Raw genomic sequence first — 23,328 nt, 5'->3', positions numbered from 1 at the left:
AAGTGAATGCACACAAAGTTTCAAGATTTGCTGTTCATCTAGACTCTGGGTTCTATGCAGTATTACCTCACACAGATTTTGTTCCTTTCATGCAAAATAGAATCACAGTGTGTGAGCTATAATTTAATCCATGTTGTAGCCTGGGTCAACACAAAGGCCCTGGTGGAGCACTCTGTTGCAGCTGGGCAGCTCTGGCTGTTTTAACAGAATCAGGTGATCCTTGCTAAAGGAATGAGGCAGAATAGAGCAATAAGAAGAATGAATGATGGAAGAAGTGGCCCTTTTTTCATAAAAACCTTGTTAAATAGGAAAAAAACCCTGGACTGACATGGAACTGATTTCATATTACTATAAAAATACCATAGTAAAGCTGGATGCAGGTTGTAGAGATTATAATTTAATTTCATGCTACATATCTTCAGGAGACCCTTACTAATTTGGGTAGCATTGGCATTATGTTTGCATATACATTTTTATTTATATGCTTGAGATAAAATATACAATATCACCAAGCTTCTTTGCTGGCTAGGTAATATTTCAAAAGATTTTAAGTTTCTTCTCCCCAGTTAACATTTGCAAGTAAGGTATCTAGAATTTTTTGTTTTCAATTTTAAAAAATATGTATTTTTGTTGATTTTATACTCACATTGAATAAATAATTAAATTATATGTCCTTTATACTTTCATATTAATTACAAGTATGTTCTTATATAGATTTTTCCTTTTTATTTTACAGTTGCTATATAAGCATACAATCTCATATAAATACTTTCTTATGGAGAATTTAATTATGTGTAGAACTCATAAGAAAATATGTATTTTTGAAGAGTTTTAGCATTCCATGAATTCAATTTCTTTTCAAATCAGTGATCAGATATTGACCAGAACTCCATCCTTTCAGTATACATTAGTTTTGTAGGTTTGCTTGAATTTTGTAGACCATACAGAAATTTTGTGGTACGTGCTATTGCTCTGAAATGAGCCATTTATCTATGGACTTCTTTGTTGTTGTTCTTGCCTTTTATTAGAACCTTTGTATGCTCAGTCTGCTGATGTTGTCTATTACCCATTCTTACCCAGGTTCTTATATATGTGACTGACTAAAGAATTATTTTAGGATTATTTGATCCCCAGTTCAATTTTCTTAGGCTGCTGTAAAATGGCATGGCATAATTAAATCCAGACATGGGTGTGGTTTGGTTCTGATTACATGACAGGTTTAGCTTTTTTGCTACTTGGATCAAGGGCACTTTTATATTTTAATTGAGTTGTCCTGCATGGCTGAGGTTTGTAGTGTCTTTAATATTAAGATCTTCTTTTCCTCTCCTGCTGCTCAGAATACCTTTATAACAGAGCTTTGCTTGAGAACTAGTTTCCCCCCTAGGTTTTGGGGGGGATAGGTAGTCACAAGGAATTTGACTTGAGAGCACCTGGAATTCATTAAAATTTCTCTTACTTGTCTGTTATATGAGGATGCTGAAAACTTGGACTGTTGTGTTTGCTGGCAGGCTTATACAGGACACACCACCATCTCTTTGGATTTCTTTGTTCAAATGAATGATTCTGACCTTTGTTGTGCCTCTGCAGTTTCAAGCAGTTAAATTATTTCGGTGTTTCTGCATGCTTGGTAACTGACACGCTTTGTGTAGGCTTGCTGGGTAGAAAGGGGACGTAGAAGTAAGTTTGGTATAGTGGTTTTTTTGGTATCCCACACTTATTCAGCAAGAAGGCATAAAATGCATCAGTAGTGTCATTCAAGGAGAGGTAAACTCCTGATTCACACTGAGAGAGGGGAGGGACAAGTCACATCTGCACCATTGGGCACAGGCCAGTCTGGCTGTTATTCAGGGGGTGTGTATGTGTGAAGGGAGTTAATTCCTTTTAGTTCCTGGATAAATCCATGGCTGACCTCATTGATGTGACAGTGAAATCAGCAGGAGTTCTCATATGCTTGACAGAAAGGCATGTATTAAAGTGCTTTCTTTGAACCAAGGTCACTGCTTCACTAATCTGAGCATTTTTCCTGTGATGGGCAAATCCCTCTTGGTCTCTGAGCATCCTTTGCTCTAGTTGATGCAGGAATTTGGTTCTGTGCCAAGGAAACAAGTGGAATATTTACTGCTGAGCTCACAATGAATAGGGTTTCTTATGGGAGCAGGAACCACAGCTATCTTGAAGGCAGTCCTATAATTAATGCTGTCTGTTTGTTGTATAACAGCAAGGTCTTAACAAAAGAGTTCTTTTGGATATTTCCCTTGGGTTCTTCTGTCTGAGCAAGAACATAGCTCACAGAGGGGTGAGAAACTGAAGAGGCAATATTTTCCTTGTGACAAAGGCCATACCTAATAAGGAATTTGTCAGTTCCAAAGAAACCAATGGAAATGTTTATACTGGTATGTAGGAAAGCATTCCTTGGAGACAAGTCATCTTGTAATTCGAAATTAGGATGGATGTGTGTGCTGCTGGGTCTGTGGCTCTTTTTTGGCTCTTTGTCAGCATACCTGACACACTGAACATAGATCTGCTCCAAAGCCAAAACATCTGTCCTTCTGGAATATTTTTTTGGACTCTAAATCTAATCAAAGATAAGGGGTGTTTCAGCATGGTTTGCAAAACCCTTCTAGAAGTGCATGAATCACCCCATAACAACAGTGGAATTTAAATATTGTGCGTAGATTAATTCACAGAATTTAACTGAAAAATGCTTGTAGTGTTGTATAGCAAGGCTTAAAGTAGCTTATAGCTAGCTTGGATGTAGAAGCTAGTTATGGCAGCATGGTGCCCAAGACGAGCTAATTTGCATTGCTTCTTGACTAAGTTTTCTCCTGCTTTACCAGCACATACATTAGACAGATATTTCACAGGTAGCTTTGATACTTCTTGCTACTTTGATGGCACAGTTCCATCTAGAAAAACCTTAAGGCTCAAAAATTCTGACTACCAAATTCCAGGTGAGATGAGAACTGAGGCCATTGGTCTACAAATAAGGTAGAGCACAACTGAATGGGGGATGAAGAGCATGTGCAAAGAGTAACTTGTACTTGAAAGGCCTCCTCTGAACTCTGCAGCAATTGAGGCCTATGAAACATCTCTCACCAGGAAATGGGACACAGGGAAGCTGAGGAGAAAACTTCTTTAGATGGACTTTAAACTTGTAGGTTTACTGTGCTCTACAGGGCCAAAGTTAATCTTTACCCACAGTGCATGCATTTTTGGAGGTGCATCTCTTTTTATTCATGCATTTGTATTGTGTTTGACCTTGAGGTGGTAGGAAATTAAAAAAAAAAAGTATCTTGCCAAAGTAGTTATCCTGTTTATTTGCTTTCAAAGGATATACTTCTTAAGTCAATAGTGAAAATAAAACCAGTTTGTAAGTCTGAAATGTCTTCAGTGAGAGCTTCAAAGAGCTGTAAATATATCCACACAGAGCTTCTGTGAAATAGGTAAGACATAATATTACCACATTACAAAGAGATATAAAAAATGAAATCACTAGTGCAGATCTAGCTAGAACACCAGTGATGGTCATGACAGCTGTTGATGTACATCAGCTGTAAAACAAGGGTTATCCTTTGTTTCTTTCCACACAGCTCCTAATGCTATAATTGTATTTTTAGTTACAGTTACAATTTGATAATACTCTGCTGCTTTTCCCCTCCTGTGAAGCAGAGAAGCAGGTCTCTTGGTTCAGTGTGGTGTTATTTACACTATTAAGTTGCGGCAGGTATCTCTGTTTGATCTGATCCTTGGTGTAGCATTACTGATGAGGTTGAAGGAGCTAGTTTGTCTTGAAGACAGTCAGATTCTGGATGGAAAGCTGGCACATTAGGAGGTGATTCCAGCAAGCACAGAAAGAAGTAGTTGTAAGCCTGACCTTTCTGTGTAGGGAGTCATGAAAAGAGATGCTGACAGCAGTTGTTCCACTTAAGCTATTTGGAGCATCGGGATAGGTCCTATAGTCTATGTAGCCTCCACGGGTTAGACACATCCCCAGAGTCTCTTCTGGCATTTGCTACACATCAGGAGGCACCACCAAAGGGTTAAATAGTTCCACAGTGTGTCGCTTGCTCTCTAATTAGGAAGTGGTCCAAGAGCACAAAGTTCAAAATGCACATGGTCTGAGCTGGGACTAAGCCCAAGTTCCCACTGACTGCAGTCTCCTATGTTAGTGTGGTGCATCTATACACGATCTCTTCCCCTGCCCATTTGTGCCATTTGCTTTCCTTTTTAACAGGAAAAAGACATTTCAGCTACACAGTTTCACTTTTGTCACTATCTGAAGTCTTCCATTACTTGAGCTGGTGTGTTTTCTGGGAATAACTTGTAACCCCCTTTATAACTGAAAGCAGGCCAGTAAAACATGACAAAAATCTCACTCCACTCTATTCTGCAGCATCTGTGGCTTCTGCTGGAGAACTAGGGCAGGTCTCCTCCCAGCAGCAATGTAGGCACAAACTGGACAGCCTGAGCCTCAGGGAGCCTGAGGTTCCTTGTTAGTCCCAAAGGGAGATACAAAGAACAGGCATCCAGCTGAGCTTGTTTTGAGAAGAAATGGCAGAGTGAGGGTGGGCAGATTGAGTGAGGCCACAAAATAGTAAAAAAAAAAAACCAAAAAAACAACGGTTTTGGAAAGCAAACAATAAATAATAGAAGCCAGATGCATGGATGGTAATATGAAAGGGACAGAGTCAAAATGGCACCCATGGAGCCTGCAGTTGAGAGAGTGGGCAAAGTTCTGCTGAATCATATAATAGAATCATAGAATATGCTGAGCTGGAAGGAAATCATCAGCTTTTGGGATCTTGTATTTAAGAATGGCTGGGTTTGGGGCTCATGGTTTTAAATTTCACCCCAGGATAGATGGAAGCTTTTTGGGGTGATGACAGCCATCTTTTGCATACGAAAAAAAAAAGGTGGTGATTCTGGTCTCTGCCTTCTCCCCCTCTCTATATTCAGCCACATGCTTTCTGTTTCCTGCCACTGGTGCTTTGGGTGATTAACATGGCAGGCATATTGAGTCATATCATTGACCTGTCTGAAAGACATATCCAGCAAGACAAATTTGGGCTGTGAGCTTTCACACTGTTCCTGCAACACATGTGAGAGAGACACAGGCCTATGCAGCAGGAATGGCAGTAAAGACACAGGGATAACCTTTTTGATAAAAGTAAGTTATTAAATCAGCTTGGCCATCACACTAAGCTGGTGCCTGGGTTAGTTTTGTTGGCAGTGCTGGTAACACTTTTCCTGTGTCATGCCAGGCTTAAGGGTAAAGAGGCAGCTTCATCCTTGGCATAATGCTATGATTGGAGTCACAGGAGTTGTACCCAGGGTGACTTTGTCTAAAGTGTGCCTTTTCAACAAAGTCCACTAAATCAGCTCATTCTTGCTTTCTTTTGTTTCTTTATTTGTGGCTACACTGAATTAGCATCTAAAATAAATTTCCATGGGAATCAGAAATGCAATAGCTAGCTTGCTTTCTCTTGTGCATCTACAAACAGTCTTTTCATAGCAGTCTTTTCACAATTTCATGTACAGTATTTGGGCACTTGATCCATATCCATCAAGGGCTTTTCATGCCTATCCTGTTCCATAAAAAAATCTAACAGTGTAAGGTGCATAATATGCAGTTTATAGTTGATGGTAGGAGATTTGTAGCACATACATTTTATATACACTGCTGAAACATCTCTCTTTCTGGAGTGACTTTTCACCTATTAATTGCTTCTCCTATTCTCACTCTGATACATTATTTCTATATTTTGTGACATGTAGATTGGAGAGAGAAAGAAAAATAAGTAATTTGATTTCAGCAAGCAGGGCATTCTCTGCATAGAAGACAAGGGAAGAAAAGAGAGCTTTGTAAGGAAGAGAGAAATCTAAAAAGCCTGGCCTTGTGATGAAGAGATGTAGGAGTGGATTGGTAAGAAAGGAGAAATTCTGAAAAGGCCTTAAGCTCAAGACATGAAAGCATGGCTTTCATGGAGGTGCAGGCAATGTGGCTGTGGCATGGAACAAAAGATTATCTCAGTTGCTGAATTTTTAGTGGGAATCAATGCAGGTGCATTGGTAATAAGTTCCAGGCTCAGTAATCAAAATAATTAAAGTAATCATATACTGTGATCCCATGGTGGACCTGGGCAGAGATTACACATTAAAAATACTGGAAAAGAGCTTTGGTAAAATAATGGTGTTGGTGTGGATAGCACAGACTGAAATCTGGGCAAAAGTAGAGTCAGTGTATGTTATGTCCCTGGGTGGCAGCTGATGGAGCTGTGCAATTGCATCAGAATCTGAGATGTCATTGAAGAACGTGTCTAGTACGTGTCACTGTGAAGAAAAACTTGCAAATGTGACCTGAGCGCATTGCGATGCAGCGCTTTGTGCCAGAACTCTCGTGCAGCCCGTCAGCAGAAGCCGGAGAGCTTCCATACTCCCGTCCGTCTGAACGAGGTGCTAACTCCAGCATCTGCTTCTGCAGCGAGTTCAACTCTTTATCAAAGCAGAGAGGGAGAGAAACGACTTGTGCCAAGACTACACGGAATGTAGTGTGATTGCACTGCTTTAATTTCACCCCAGAAAAGGATCTTAAAATTAAAAGCTGTCAGGGCATTTAATACAATATGCCTAAAACACAGAGTGAAATATGGGACTGGAGAAAAGCATAAAGCTGAAAAGTACAAATGGATGTTCGTAAATCACTAACATAAAGTGGTACAGGAACCTGCACAAGCAAATAGTAAAAACTGGATAGAATATAACGAGAAGTAGGTGCCTTTGGGAGTGCGAGAGAGGGAGGAGTAAATGCTGAGAGAAGAAATAATCAGAAAGGTCAGAGAAAAAACAGTGAAAGCCAAAAAGATGGCATGGTTTTTAAGGAGGATAGAAAAAAAGAGCTCAATGAGCCTGAGGCTTGAAGTACAAAACATGATATTTATGCAGGGAGTTATTATAGAACGCTTGATGAGACAGATTTTGGTGGCAGACAGGCCTCACAGCCAAACTAGAGGCATAAGAAAGTAGGACAGAGCTGGGATGAAATGGGATCAGCAGCTGTAAGCAGGGTATTCAATTAACTAGGAACAATTCAATTCAAACAACAAAGGGAGAGAGGAACCTGGGCAGACAGGTGGGAACATAGATGACTGAGGCAAGATCAGAAGGAGCTTATATTTCAGGGAGTATTTACTCCATGCAATACCTCTTTTGTCTCTGTGTTAAGATCAGTAAACTGACTGGGAATCATTTGCTTCTGTGCTACATTGCCTTTCCTGAATGATGGGGGGACAGACAAGGAGGGCACAGTGTAGTGCTGAAGAGAAGGGAGACTTGACACCTCCCCTTTTGCCAGCAATCATTTGTCTCACAGAACCTTACTGTAAGGTGCCTCTGTTGCGACTCTGCCCTTTCCAGAAGATCAGGACCCAAAGAACAAGCAGTTTAAGATGGAGGTGAAGAGAAGCAATCATAGGAGGATCAATAAAGGTTGAGGGGTCAGGTCAAGAAGGTCAGGGTAAGACATTTGTGACAGAGAAGTGAGAAATGCCACTGTCAGCAAATAAAGCACATAAAGCATGTTAGGAAGGATGAGAATAAGAAAAAGGATGGAGAGAATTAAAATTAGAGACTTTGCAAGTGAAACTTCTACACAGTGAATATGAACTAAATTTGATTTAGAGGTCTTTTGTTTGCTTGTATGTTTAATTGACCTAAAAGAAACTGTGCCTTGGAGATGCCTGCAGGCTCCCTAGAAGTGTTTGTATGAATATAAAGCAAATATGTGCTTTTCCTGAAATGATCTATTGATTTTTGTTTTTCCTTCCACCTTAAGCATTTTAATGCCTAGCAGTAAACCGTCAAGCCTTAGCCCTTCCCAGTCAGTCCCTCTTATTCCCCTGCTTAAGAATGAAACTCAATATCTTGAACACCCAGAATGTGAAGAAGGAGCTAATCATTGGCTCGCATTGTGGCTGGCAGGGCAGGCCCGCCTCTTTGGCTTCTGCTGACAAGCTGTTTATGTTTGTGCACGGCCACCCTTTAACTCAGCCGCCCGATGGCTGTAATGGGACCAACTGTCTGAATGCTGCTGGGAGCTAAATCTTCTCATCACAGGCACAGGGAATTTCAGCCTCTGATTCTTCCGCCTGGACTCTATGGAACACTAGTAAGTAGCCTTCTGTCTTCTTGTGGCTTTTCTCATAAGACTAAGGGCATGTTTTAGCAAGGCAGGTAGGTGCTGTCATTCAGAGAGGCAGCTATTAAAGCATTTTCCTCTGTCTGAAGTAAAAGAGCAGCTACTTTGTATGCAGTGTCATGACTGCAAGGACCACAGGATTTCAATCTCAAATGAGACCTTCCTCGAAGACAAAAGGGAAAAAGTTAATAAGGACACAATCCATTTAAACTTACTAAGTTGTGAGGTTTATATATATTTTATATATATATATAAACACACAATTTAATCTACATCTAGTTCTTATTTTTAGAGGAATTTACAGTATTTGATCATCCAGTCTCATTTTAAACAGCAGCAGTTTTTGCAAGGTCATGAGTAATGTGGTTTGGAAAAGTGTGAAATGGCTGGAAATAAAATACTATAAAATGAATGCTCCCCAAAATGCTGATAGATGCTGTCAAGTTTGAAGATATATACCTGGCAGTGGAAAAAGAAAGTAATGGTCAGAGATTTCAGTGCTCTTTGTTTACTGGGAGCTGGTATTGGGAACTGTTCACAGCTCTACAGAGCAAAAGACTGCAGAGATGGAATGAGCATGACTTCTTGCATCTTTAGTGTGCCCTTTCTAATTTTCAGAATTTGAAATAAAATATTGCCTGTTTGGGCAGTATTCTTCAACTGACACCTGCACTGGATATGTTTATGGACTTTTTAGAATTTCTCTTTTGTCATTTACACTGGCAAAGAAAGTCTTAATATCCATGTCAGAGCTGGTCACAATGCAGAATCTCGGACCTAGTCTGCTGAAGTTTGGGCGAGTCTGTGCGTAGGTTTGTGTGGTAACTGGGGCTTGGGTTATGAGTTCAAGATACCTGAGGGGGAGAAAGGTGCCTGTCACTGTAAATAAGCATGTTCATTATTCCTCTATTCAAAATCACGGGAAAGTTGCAATCAGACCTTCATTAGCCTTGACTCATGCAAAAAAAAAAAATTAAAAGCAAATCCAAAGCAAGGCCTGATGCCATGTTCTTTCAGCTTGTTCAGCTTGCCCCCTGTGGATGTACCCAATAGGGAAATACCCTGGGGGTTGTGCCTTTGTCTCTGCTGTGCTGCTTGTGTTTTGGGGCTGTGCACAGCTTCCGCAGACAACCCTGGCGCAGCCTGGAAACTTTTGGCAGAACAATCTTACTCACCTATAAGATCTTAATGACTGCATCATTCAATGAGCTGTGGGTTGCAGAGTGCCAGTCAAGCAATATGATGTTTAGAAAGCAGTGGCTAGGAGACAGCTAGACAGAAACTTTCTAACAACACTGGCAGCTGTTGTACTTAGTACATTTTAGGTGGGTCTTGATGCTGATGGTTGTTCAGTCTGAGCCTTCTGTGCAGCAGTACAGTGCATGTGTGGTAGTGTATGAATTAAAGCTAATTACTGCAATAAGCTGCTTCTGTGCCAGGCTGTGAATACAAGCCAGAATGTTTCAGTCAGTTGCACTAAGCAGCAGCTAGATACTAAGCCTTGATTAGTGAAGATGGTTTTTGTCAATAGATTAAGAAAGCAGGATATCAGTAGTTAAATGAAAGCCGTGAGATACAACACGCACCTAGGAATTGTTGCTGTGCCCTTGCAGTACATAGTTAGGAGTAATCAATATGCTCACCACATTGTCTGTCTCTTGACTAAAGAAAGAAATCCCTTGTGCATCACGAGCTCAGCACAACATGGCTGGCTCTGAAGGGGCAGACTGTGCCTGTTTGATTTGCATCATGGTAAACAGGCAGAAAATTAAAATTGATTTTTTTTTCCTCCCAGAGAGATAATTTTGAAGATGTATTTACACGTCTTGCTAAAACAAGATGCTGAATCAACATCCTTCATAAAAGAACTGCTCTGAACTGAATAAGCTGTAATTGCACTTTTTGATTCTGAGCTGATAGGCAGTTTGTGAAAACAAAGTTATTTACTAATACTCATTAACGAAGCTTTCAGATGGCCTGGCAAGCAGTGAAGCATATCATGCTCAATCTACAAAAGGAGCTAAAATCTGCAAGGAAGCTGGAAATACAACTGCTTAGTGTGGCTCATTTTCTTCCTCTGGTTCTGTAGGTGCATTTGCCAGCAATTTCCTGTGGCTGAGTGTTTGGTCTGCAGGCACACTTGTAATATAGCTATTGCTCAATTGTTCAGAACTTGAAGAAAGGTATTCGTTTGGGGTTGACTGAAACCCTGACTTCTTACCAGTATTTCCCAAATATACTCATGGTAATTAGATAATTAGAGCCACTGTATTTCCCCTATACTGCCCTTGGGAGTGTCAGACCAGCTCCCAAAATGGATCAATATCTTGGGAAGGAACAACTCTCTAAATTACTACAGATTTTGAATTATTGGAGCTCTAATTCATGACACTGGTCATTTGAATCTTTAGTGAAAGCAGAAGGCTTTAAGGGTACTTTTTGCCTCAGGGTTTATTATTAGCAAGTGCTCTGCTGATATGCAGTGATATACAGTGCTCTCCTATATGCTTGACACACATCAATTAAGGTTATGATAAGGGACAACCTGTGAGTGAAATATTGTATGTGTCTCCCTTCCATCAGCTCTTTGAGTCTGACCAGGAAACTGAACTGTCAGGTAGCTGGAAAAAGTCTGAAGGTCTGAAAGAAGCAATGGCATCCTTCTGTCAGGTTTGGATAGATTTCCTTATAAAATCACTCACTATCAGAAGTCAGGTCTCTATAGGGAATCACTCACTATCAGAACTCGGGTCTCCATAGGGATAAAGGCTGAAATTTGCCTCCTCAGCCTCCTTGGGTAAGTTGTCCTCTCTCTTAGATCTGAACCCTCTGACTGATATCCTCAGTTTTCACCCATGCCTATGAAATATTTAAAAATCTTTCATTTTGTCTTTTTTTTTTTTTCCCAGATCCTTTTTCCTAGGTATTAGATGCTAGGTAAGGGGTGCTGTTGCCACTAAAGTGGAACATAGTGGTTGGTTCTAAAAAAATGAAAAATGCTAAGCATGCAGCCTTTTCTATTAAAAAAGCAGCAGGGCTGTAATACCCAGGTCTCACTCATACATTTAGAGCAGAGGATCTTCCTCTAATGTGTGCATATTATTTTGGTGATGTTACTTGGAAAAGGTACTGCTCTTAGCAAAGAAAATGATTTCTAGGCAGGTTATATGTGCAAAATTCACCCCAGTAGAATAGAGGAAGTCTGTCAACCAGGTATTTGCCACAGGTCTCCTTCTATAGGGTGGCCTGCCTAAAATATAATAGAAAACTTGGGTCAAGACAGAAAAGAGGGATTACTTCCTACCTGCTTTGCCTGTGACAGAGAGTGAATGGCAGTGGGTAAGTTGTCTTCAGGTCTGTGCTGCCTTTAAATCATCAATATCTACCAGTTTACACTGGTTCCTTTGCCTCGTCTCCCTCCTGTCTGACATATCTGACCTCTGTGCTAGCCAGCAATGCTGAAAGAAACAACCTTCAGTGGCATTCCAGAACTTGCACTGGCTATGCTCTGTTTTCATGCTGGGAAGATGTTTCCTTGGACTCCATTGGCAAACCCTGAACTTTCTTCTTACTGGAATTACTGGCTTACAGAACAGGCTCTCTGCATTGCTTTAATAGTGTGTAAAAGGCATAGTTATGTAAACTACCTTCTTTTAGGGTACATACAGGACTGGTATATTAATTGTAGCCTCCAGATGGCTCATTTCTCTCTCTAGCTCACCTCTCACTGGCCCAGAAAGCAAATTGTATCCCAGTATGTGCCCAAGTAGGCAGGAAATATTATAGATGTTATGGTTTCTTCTACCATGAAGAAGCTTTAAAATATTTCAGTTTCCTTCTTTTTGCCTGAGTAGTTGCCCAAAGGTCTAATAAAGCAGCAATTTTAGCTTGTAGCATAAAATGTCCCTAATTAAGAGGGTAGCTTGCTGTGTTCTTCTTCGTTGCTGCTGTCTGAAGAAACTATCATGGCTGTCATCAGCCTTTTCCTCTTATCACTGCTTGTTCACAGCATGTGAAACTGAGAAGCATTGTATCCATTAAAATTCAAGGAGTGCACTGCAGTTTCTCACACAAAATGAAATCTTACTGTGGCTTGTTTTCTTCTTGACATCTTTCTTCTTATGCGGCATCTTCAATTGACACTTTACCTAATGCTTCCTAATGTAATCCCTTAATGTACTGTCAAAAGTTAACATTTTTTCTACTAACATCCTGGCATGGAATTCTGCAGATCTTATTCTGGCAAAACTCTTGCTGAAGGTGATAGAGAGGCTGGTTACTAAGGACTGAAATGGGACTGTGAGAATTACAGTCTTTTCCCATATATGTTTAATTTCTGCTTCTGACTGGGATGTTTAGCATGATACCTTTGGCTTTCTTTTCAATTAGTTTTCAAATGTGTAAGAGCAAGTTGATAAGTATTTGATGAGGTTAATGTCAACTCCAGCATTGCAATGACTGAATTTTCAGCACTTTTCAGACATTGCCTTCTTGAGACCATCTGTCTGAAGAAATGTCTCCTTCTCTCTATTTTCCCTGTAATTTTCTCCTGATACCCACTCTCCTCTATCACTTTGAAATCTATGCTTAACACTCATATACACTTTGGGATCCAGAGCTACATCAAAATATTTCCTTGGATCATACTGGCTATGGAAAAATCTTACACTATCACATTCCAATACATAGATGGAAAAATGTGAGCCAGGGCTGATGTGGCTCTGGCTGCAAATGAGAGGATGCAAGAGTGGGAAGAGATGTTCATGTGGATGGAGCACGGACAGCATCTTTTATATGCATGCAGGTATGTAGATAAGGATAGATTCAGTAGAGAAAGTCTTGTTCCCTACCTGCCCCAAAGCTCTGCTCAGCTTCAGGCCTGTCAGCCTTTCACTCTGGCTTGTAGCGTCTTCCAGCCTCCAGCCCCTCGTTCTTAGTGCAAGTCTCCAGTTCATGCCTGTGTAGGGAGGGCATGTAGCTTCTCCCTGTCATCTGTGCCCCTTGCCTCACTCACAAAGTTCACATGCTCTTTATATTTCTGCTACAACTCTTCCTATCCTAGAAGCATTTTTTCCCCTGGCCTCCCATGTCCCAGCCTCCTGAACCTCTGTGTTCCATGCCATTTAAGATGCTTGTTCTCCCTGCCTCTCAGTCCTTAAGAACTTCCCCAGAGCTCTTTGCTTCTGCTGTATTCTCTTCCTAGTCTCTGTCTTCCTCACTACAGCTCAGTGTTTGCTGTCTGAGGGACAGGAGGCTCTTTGTTTCCCCCTGGAGTCTCAGGTTCTTCAGTGCAAAGGTCTCAACATACTTTCTTTTTCCTCTTTATTGTACTTGAAGGCAGGAAAGTAGGACATGTCCAGAGTAAACCAGACACATACTAGTTTTTGTGTGCTGTAAAGGGGGATTGCTCCAGGCAAGGTCAGAGAAAGACTAAGCCAAGAAACATATAAGCATGGGTTTTTTGGGGTTTTTTTTTGGTGGTTTTTTTTTTTTTTTTTTTTTTAGAAAATGTAGCCTTTTCTATTTTTCTTGGCAAACAAAGTGTCCAGTGTTCAGCAAATATCTTCTGAAACAACTTCAGGCCCAGAGCTGCTTTTGAACTGTTTGCTGTGATTCTTCACATGCTCATTTCTTTGTGTTACCAGTCACATGGTAACATTTCTGATTCTTGGATGAATGATGTTTTCAAACAAAAAGAGGGATTTGGACACATTACTTTTGGTTCAGAACTTTTCATGAATGCAGACATATGAAAATGTTTTACATCAGTGTTTCCAGGATACTTGCTTTTCAAAGGAAGCTTACATTAATGTAAGTTTGTAAAACCAGTAATACTGAGTCAGTACAATTTTACAGGAGCCAGGGCTCATGGTTAATTTCTCAGAGTAGCAAACTCCCCCGAAAGCTGCACTATGATTCAGAGCAGTGCAGAGCAGAAACGTGAGCTGAGCACAAACTGAGTGTATGCCCATATTTAAGGGATGTGATTGCCACAAAAGTTTGACTGAAGACCTTGAAGTAGGACTACAGTCAGGAGGAGTGTGGGGCTTACCTGCTGTTACATGGTATATAAGAAGCATGAGAATTTGGTTGCAGTTGTCTTTCTTCCCCTGCTCCAGTCTATGATGTCTGCAGCACTCAGTGGACACCTATGAGCTAATTCACCTCTCTCAGGTTGCAGAAAATAGATGCATTTTTTCACAGGCAGTTTTCTGTCAGACAATGAACTGTATCTGTTCACTGGGAGTTCAGCAAGTGCCTCAGTGCAAAGTAAGAATCCTGAGGGTGCACTTAGAGGCGAACAGGGGCCTTTGAAAACAGTCTAATGTTTGTTTTTTGAAATAATGTTCTTCTAGTACTTGGCCTTCTCTGATGAAAACAACTGGGACATATGCATTGCATAGTTGCTTAAAGAATATGAAGAATCCAGCCATTAACTCTTGTTCTGTGGGTTTTTGGGTGGGGAAAAGGAATCATCATTTCATCTCACTTAGAAGGGAAAAGGCTGTGTATGTCTCCATCACCAGTGTGCTCAGAATGAGCTCATGTGCTCCAGGCAAGCCCAGATCCCTGCAGTCACAGTGAGACTTGGTGGGAAACGTGGCTTAGTTATGCTTATTCTCCTTTCTTTTCTGGGGACAGCCATGGGCTATGGCAGGCAGTAGTGAAAACAGCAGCAGCCGTGGGGCTTCTCCAACGATGACATCAAGGTTATGATGCATTGTGGTTTTGTCTAAGTTGCATTTTTTCTTTCCATGGAAGAGAAGTGATACATTATAAAGCAAAATACATACATCATGAAAAAAAATACCAAAAGCATTGAAACAGCCCCATTCCTATCTAAGAGTTGGAGCAGGCAGCAAAGGATTATTGCATGATATCTCTTTGGTAGATCAGCTAACAATTATGTGCCTTTCTGGAAGGGGACAGGCTTCTGCTGAACTCAAGTCACTGGGCACCAAGCTGAAGTGCTATGATAAAATATGTGAAGCCAGACCTACAGAATACAAGTTTAGCATTTGAACCTAGACCTAAGGCAGCTGTTCCATGTGCTGGCTTTAAAGTGCTGCTGATAAAATGATTCATAATGTCACAGCTAATTTGTCTTTTAAAAATGTATTATTGCCAGTGCCAAAATCAACGTTATTTCATTAAGTGAAGTGAATCTTCGCCTTGAACTCTTCCAAGGGTAGTTTTGTCTCAGTTTATCAGACCTGTGGTTTTTCAATAGGTACAAAGCCTGCCAGCTTGTTTGCATCAGAAGACTCATCTAGAACTTCAGTTGTGACTGACTAGAAATCTGCATAAACCTGTTTAAAGTCCTACTCCAAGTGGTCTAGTGTTAAAACCAAAGGTGAACATATACCCATGGTGAGATCTGGGCTTGTTAATCTACCATCCTGAGCTTCTATCATTTAGTTAATTTCACAGATTCAAATTATATGGAAGGTGCATCCTCGACCAAACCAAGACCTTTCACTTGTCACTTTCTCAGTATTTAAGCTGCAAAAAACTAGTTGAAAACCAGATTGGTTTCAGCTATACCTGTGAAAGGCAGTGCTTCCAATACAACCACACTGGATTAGATGGGAGCAGAGTTCAGACCAAGAGAGATACATATTCTGCCATCTCCTGTGTGTCACAACCTGTCTGTCACTGACTGAGGAGGGACACTTTTCCCTTGCTTTAAGGAACACGGAATGGTGTTTGAAAAAACCTTTCAAGCATCTACATATAAAGATACATAACCAGCATAATCAGTATCTAAGCTGCATTCTACTCCATTCTTGTCCTACTAATATTGCTAAGATAGTTGATCTTGGTGAAAAATTAATATGGAAAATAACAGGGTAGTTTTGTATAGGCATTTGAAAATATCCTAAATGGAAGCTGCCATATTTCTGAGAAGACAAATTGCTCCTAGAAAGATGTTTTTCCTATCTGATCTGTTCTTTGATGCAGTCTTTCTGATATGAAGCTTTCTAGAGTAAATTTTCTCACCATTAAAGTGTTGAATATTTTCCATCTCCATTTCTCCAGAAAGCCAAGATCCCTGTGCTCAATAGGAACATGGTGCTTGACTATCCCCAAATTCACAAAGTGTGAGAATATGAGCATCAAATGATGCCTTAGATGCAGGCAGCAGTGAGGGGACACATAGCTGGCCTGCCTGGAGGCAGGAGCTATGTATGGACAGTAGGATACTGGTACCTCATAGGGATGAGATAAAAGAGAAAGTGAAAAATACCAAAAAAAAAAAAAAAAAAAAAAAAAAAAAAAAAAAAAAGGAGATAAAGTTAGTGAGTAAGAAGGATCCCCAGAACCTGGAAAATGAAGGGTCATTTAAAATCAATCTGTTTTTGAATCTTGAATTTTCTTGATGTTTTCTTCAGGAATTACTATTTGTGAAAATCACCTTTGATGTAAATTGACTGTTTTTTGAGATAATCGATATCTTGAAGACCACCTGAGAGATCAGTGTGAATTAATACATTTGCTCCTTTGGGAGAAAAACATTCAGTCAGCAAAAGCATCACAAACTGAAAGTGGTTATTTCCACTTACTCTTCTCTGTATTACCATGTCCCACCAAAAAAAAAAAAAACCAAAACAAAAAACCCAAAGCATTCTTACTCCAAAGATAACAGTAATTCAGCTTGTCCTTGTACAGTGGGGAGACACCTGCATGCCCAGAAAACCACACAAGGACTACTCTGCTGTGGCCCATGAAATAATTTCTGTCCCCAAACCTGTAAGTCTGCTATACAAGGATCAGGTTCCTTGGTATCATGGAAAATATCAGAAAGAACATAAGGTAGTCAGTTCACCCCACTTGTTTATTACTAACTGGGAGAATAACTCAGCTGTTACCAAATCCTACTTATTACTGTTTCAAAAATACTATTATTTGCCTCAGCTGACATCTGTGCATTTTGTGTGTTTTGGTCCTTACTACCTTGACAGAAGAACAGAAGAGAGGAAAAATGCTAGAATGTAGGCAAAGTTGTCCAACTTTGGTAGCAGCTGAGCCATAGGGCACATGGAATCTGTTCTCATAGACCTCTTTTTTGTGTGAGGTGCCCTGGTGTCTAATAATACAGCTGAGGTCATGTGTAGCCTTTTACATTGGATTGTATTTCACTCATCTGGACAGCTGCCTTTTTTTCACAAAAGCTGTAGGAATATAATACCTTTGGGATCTCTACCTGATCTGACTGAAATTATTCAATGGGTTTTACAACTACTGGAAGGAATTGTGACAGCACAGGCAAAAATAAGCACAAAAAATTAATTCATAATTTCGTCATTTGCTTTTACTGATTAGAGAGCCTTGGTTTTTTGGGTTCGGTATTGCTTTTTTTGTTGTTTGCTTGTTTGTTTGGGGATTTTTTAAATCATTCAATTGCTTTTGGCTTTGACAGTCCAGTTGTGTCAGTCCTGGATCCAGGTACAAATGAGTAGACAATCAACACAATCCTGATTGTGCCAAGATGAAAAACTGAGCAAGTGACAAGGCTCAGGACTTTTAGTCAGAGTGTTTACAATGGTGTTTTTATTTTTTTAATGACTCACTGTACTGATTCACCGATGCTTTAGTGAAAGCTGCCTTGTTCAGAGTCTCATGTTCAAGCAGAGTAAATTATTCCCAGTGAAAAAGCTTGAAAAAGTCCTCCGCTAAAACTAACAACTAAATAAAACTTGTTATTTTAAAGAACATACAGATAAAAAATTTAATTTTAGGCAATGACAAAACTTTTTTTAACCACCATAAGTTTTTTTTTCTTGATTTTTATTGGGAAAAGAATCTTCTGTCCTGACACAAAAGCCGTGAAGCATCCAAAATATAGGTGACTCCATAAGCCTTTGGTACTTGAATGTAATCATGGCACTAGACCTTTAAATAGATGAAAATAGGGGCTGAAGGTGATCTGGGGCCTTTGAGTCATAGACTTTCATGGGGTGCATATCAAAACTTTGCTTCGGCTACTTTTGGTAAAATGTTCATTCTGGTAATTAATTGCATGAACCACCCTAGAAGGTCCCTATTCAGCAGCTGTCCACTGGCTCTGAGTTGCCTTAGTAGAAAAAAAACCCAACCAAACAAACATCAAAACAACAAAATAAAACTTACCAACACATTAGATTTGCTTCCTACCTGGAAGCATTTAGAGGATGTAAGGGGATCAGCATTCATGTCCTTGTTTATAAAAATTGTTCTAAACGACTTGCTAAACTGTTGGCGTTTGCTCTAATGCCCTGGATTTCCCTGCCCGTTCCCAGAGAGGCAGTCAGTGCTTGGGAGCGGGGGCGGGCTGCAGGCTCGGTGAGTTCCCGCAGCGGGAGCGCGGGGCTCGGCCGCGTCCCTCGGTGCTGGGCGGCGCTCCGGCTGCCGGGGGAGCGCTCAGGCGGCTGCAGCCGGCAGAGCATCCCGGCACCGGGCCAGCTGTTCATTTCCAAAGCCTGTGAACCTCAGGTTGTTTGTAAGGCCGATGCTTGGGGAGTTCTGCTAAAAACGGACCGTGTACGTTCCCTGGTTTGCCTGTAGTTTGCAGTTTATGAAAACCAGATGGATGACTGAGTGCTCTGCAAGTTGGGGTAGGAATGGGATCTTCTGACATAAGAGCAGCTTTTACAGAAAACATTGAGTAAGAAGATTCAGGCTCAAGCTAGATTGCTTCTTCCCTCCCCCCCACTTTTGTCTATTTTTACTGCATCATTGGTATGTGTCCAAGGAAAGTCGGCCATATCATTCGGAAATACAAGGGGATAAACTTTTGACTGTCGGATCTCTTCAAGCTGAGAGACTCCAGAGTAAATGAACTGAGAGACAGGAAATTTAAAGGAGGATTTCTTTAGGTGAACTTTTTTGGTTGTCTGTTCTGCCGAAAGCAGTGTAAAATAACGAAGAAACCGCAGCATTCCTTTCCCACTGTCTTTCTAAATAATGTAAGTTACCCTTTCACACTCATCTCTAAATGTTCGCGTGCTGTTTCTGCTTTCGAGTATTTTGTGAGAGCAGTGGTTTTATAGCCAGTGAGCTCTTGCCAGGAGCTCTGCTGTGTGACTGAGTGAATTGTTTTGTCTTTCTTTTTCTTTTCTAAGTCAGGGTGGTAGCGGGGAAGCCGAGCAGTTTGACACCGCCTTTCTTTGACAGTCTGTTAGCTCGGCTTTAGATGGCTGTCGAAACCTTTAAGCCTTTTTAGTGTTTGTGCAGAAATTTGTTTGTAGCTGGCAAAAGACAATAGCAAATGTTTTGATTGAGCTGTGCATGTCAGGCTTGCCGTAAGAGCAGGCGTTTCAAAGGGGACTGTGTGATGCTATGTAAAGAAGACAGGATGTGACAAGGGAAAACAAATGTTTCCTGCTCTTTAATATTTAAAAGAAATAATTGAAACAGAGCCAAGGATTTTGCCTAGGAAAGAAACAGTAATGTTTATTCAAAGCAAAATAATGACTCTGTAAATCTGAGAGGACAATGCCAAGGTTTAATTAGGGGAGACAGTTTACTTTTCACAGTGGTTCATTTTTGAAGCTGGAAGTTGACATTAATGTTGCCATATTCTGTTGTGCTTTTGTAAAGTGTAACTTGAGCCATTACCTGATTCACAGCTTTCCACAGGTTAGTGAGGTAGGTTGATTACTCTCCTTTTAGTTCATTTTGCTATTTTCAAAATGCAGTCTAGGCAGACTGTCAGACAGATTAATAGATTTAAGTAAAAACAAGGGGTATAGTTATAGATAATATACCAGGTATTATACTAAGAATAAAGCAAGATATAGACCAAGAAAATCATCCTGAACTCAAACATTTATCAGGCCAAAGCAATGACATAGATGTTCATTTACAAGGGGACAAATGAGAAAATTGTTGTGAAAGTACAATGAATAAATTAATATTTCTTAGATAAGGATGTAGCTTAAGAAAAGTTGCTTTCTGTTCCAGCTTTGGATTTTTTGTTTTTGTGGGCAAGGAATTTATTGTCTAGATAACAGTCTATGGGCAGCTATTATGATCTAATAATCAGAAGTTTTTTTTCCTCAAATTCCACATTGCTGCTTGAGTGAAAACAAATTACATTGATGAGCAATACTAATGAGAGCTTCTAGACAATGTGAATATCTTGAATAAACTTTGGACTATAAACTGAAAGGCTTGAAAAACATATTAAAATATTTGTTTTGTTAAAATCTGTATAAACTTGTTTATTTTCAAGTTAGCCCCATCATTTTCTGGGTGATATCTGAAGCGTGGTTATAGAGAGAAGGTACTGGAAAGCTGCTGTACCTGGTCTTGGGACTGCATCACCCTGCTCACAAACAAAGGCAGCAGAAAGAGGAGGTTGTTCCCTGTTTCCAGAGAGTTTGGGGGAGGAATCAGTCTGTTAGCTGCTGACAAAATGAAGTAAGGCTTCTGTGCTTTGGCCCTCATCCAGAACTGCTTACCATAAACTAAAAGTTTCCTCAAACATCTCAGCAAAGCATTTGACAAACTTGAGTGGTGAAGACACTCCCATGTCTAATCTGGACCTGCAGTGCCCATAATTTGGTTATAAATAACAGGTTTGTTTTTTCTTTGTAGAGGGTTCATTTCAGTTCTTGAGATTTATCCTTTTTTTCATGAGAAATGGCTTTGCTAGACCTTTAATAATTACATCTTTCTTCAGGGAGAAGGCTAAACAGAACTTTGGTTCAAGGAGCATCTCTAACACTGCTTGAGGGTCAGAAGGAAACTTTAATTGGGTTTTATGACAGAACTAATTCTAGATTTGATTATAGGGTTTCTGGGAAGAGGGAAGGATCAAAATCATGCAAACAATTATTTCAGTCAAGATATTTCAGGGAAATATATTTTGATTTCTCTATGTAATTTGTAAAGGGAGACAATGATCCTTCTAGACACAGAATAAAAATTAAAAGTACGTATACATTTAAGGCTTTGGAGGAGTGGTGGGGGTATGTGTGTCTTGAAAGTTCATATTTTTCATGGCATTGATTTTTGATGAAGTCTTGCATCTGAGGCTAGGTTTGAGACAAGCAGTGTCCATGGTCTGGTGACACATGCAAGTGCTGTCTGAATTCTGCTATGTCCAGCAGCATGCGCAACATTTGGAACATTAGACCTTACCTGGACAAAGATGATAATTCTGCTGGGGGATTTCCCCAGCCCATGATACTATTCTTTCTCTGGCAGTTCTGGTTTTAGCTTGAGGTTCAGGTTATTTACTGGAAAATCCCAGATAATTGGTGCTTGAAGCCATCATGAAAGCATGCTGGGCCTGTCTTTGCCTGATAATGGAATTTCATTAATTCATAACAAAACTAGAATTTGGACAGCTTATGTACACACAGTGATGCTCCTGATTCCTTTGAGGAAAAGTGAGGAATTAAATTAACTGGAAAGGTACTGGGTGTTCTAATCCAGAGAACAAAGTGCTGTACATTACTGTACTGAAGCTGAAATGTAATCATCTGCATAAAGTATTAAAAATACACAGTTTTGCAGAAACATGTAATACTGTGTCTAGACACATGAACTATTTTTATAGAAACAAAGGCACAATGTATAGTAGGTTAGGATAAATCCTTGAGCCACATGTAAAAGCATCTTATTTGATCTGCTGGCAAGCATATTGTCTCATCAGAATTAAATGTGTCTGAGGATACAAGTGTAGCTAGTTAGTACTATTTTTTTATACACAGCAACAAGCATATTTTACTGCAAGTAATGTCAGTTTATAAAGAATGTTCCTTAACACAATGACATTATATAAGGGAATAACACTTTAGATTTAATTAGTTGTTTTACAGACAATGAAGTATTCTGTATTATAAAATGCTACTAATTCCAAACCCCTAAATTTTTTCTCCTGGAATTCTGCCCATCCGTATTTTGCAGGGTAACATATAGGAACTTGCCTTTTTCAGTTATTGAAGAAATCCAGTGACTGCCAGATTGCGATCCACTGTTGCAAATGCTACACTTGGCTGACACCTTCAACCAAAATTATAATTATCAATAATTATATATTATTTCCAGAGACTGCGGGTTGTTCTTATGTTTTCTGTAATATTTCCTGGTAAAAAAACAAAGGTGGGGAGAGCTAACCATGTCAAATGCATGGCATGAGCTGTTAAAAAAAATTGACTGAAAACAAAAATCAATATTTTTTGAAATAAATCAATATAGGAAAGGAAATAACAACTATTTAGAGGTTTTTAAAATACTGGAGGGAAAAGATCAGGGCTTAACCATCACATAAATGCACTTTACCTTTCTAAATCTCCACTTTTGATAAGTTACTTTTCAAGACATGATCCTTCTGTTAGAATTGGACTTACTCTTCTATTTGTTATGCGACATGAATGGATTGCAGGCAGTGCCTTGGTGTGCTGTCAGGTTTGTATTAATATGTCTGTAAAGGAAAAAGCTCCTTGGTTGCAAACACTTAACAAGTGAAATTTAGAAGAATTCCTGTTTTGTGCACTAGATTTTTTTTTCTTCCTTTTTGTTTTTGGTAACTGAAATAAAGAATGCCTTCCACTGAACAAAGTTCAGGCTGGCCTTTGGAGAAATGAAAATGGCATTTCATGTTAAACTTTCTGAATGGTTTTATTTCAATAAAGATCATGTTTTATTTCTGTGGTTTAAATAGGTAAACATTTATTGTAGAAATTGTAACATTAAAGGCATTTGCCTTGGTTTTCTATCACAGACTGTCTAAACATTTTCTGTCCACAATCCATAGACATATAGCAGGTCACTCCTAATAATTGGGGTCCCTGGTTATATTTAGATTGGGTATCACTTACTTTGAAAGGTGATTTTAGCTGGATGGAAGTCAGTAATATAGCTTGATCAGAAATAACAGTTTATAACTGGAATACCATACAGTGAAACAAATCATGTAACATGTCACTAATGTTCTGTGTGGGGACAGCCAAGGATCTAGTCAGCTGAGAAGGCAACCAGGCAGCCTTCCTCCTACTTGCTAGCTGGACTTTAGGGCAAAAACTCAGGGGCAAATCCCATTCAAAAGGAAGAACCGAAATTGGAAATGCAAATGAAATATAGTCCTTGAGGAACTGAACAGGTAGACATAGCAGGTAGATGTTGGCTGGCTCTATCCACCTGGC

General features: G+C 39.8%; 1 protein-coding gene across 17 annotated transcripts in view; it reads left to right on the top strand.

Moving 5' to 3' along the window:
* Positions 1–23,328, top strand: part of TRIM2 (tripartite motif containing 2) — an 88,896-nt gene that overhangs the window by 9,684 nt on the left and 55,884 nt on the right. The window contains exon 1 of one of the 17 annotated variants that reach the window (XM_030271490.4): positions 788–8,164. The exons of 14 other annotated variants lie outside the window; for them this stretch is intronic. The gene's annotated coding sequence lies outside the window, so the exon portion shown is untranslated. Of the gene's footprint in view, positions 1–787; positions 8,165–18,680; positions 19,141–23,328 lie in introns of those variants that run through there. 2 more of the 17 variants (XM_030271493.4, XM_030271506.4) reach the window with 2 other exon arrangements.

Source organism: Taeniopygia guttata, chromosome 4 (genome assembly GCF_048771995.1).
Source record: "Taeniopygia guttata chromosome 4, bTaeGut7.mat, whole genome shotgun sequence".
In the NCBI taxonomy this organism is placed as follows: Eukaryota; Metazoa; Chordata; class Aves; order Passeriformes; family Estrildidae; genus Taeniopygia; species Taeniopygia guttata.
Note: the sequence above shows the minus strand (reverse complement) of the source record. Positions and strands in the feature narration are given on the sequence as shown.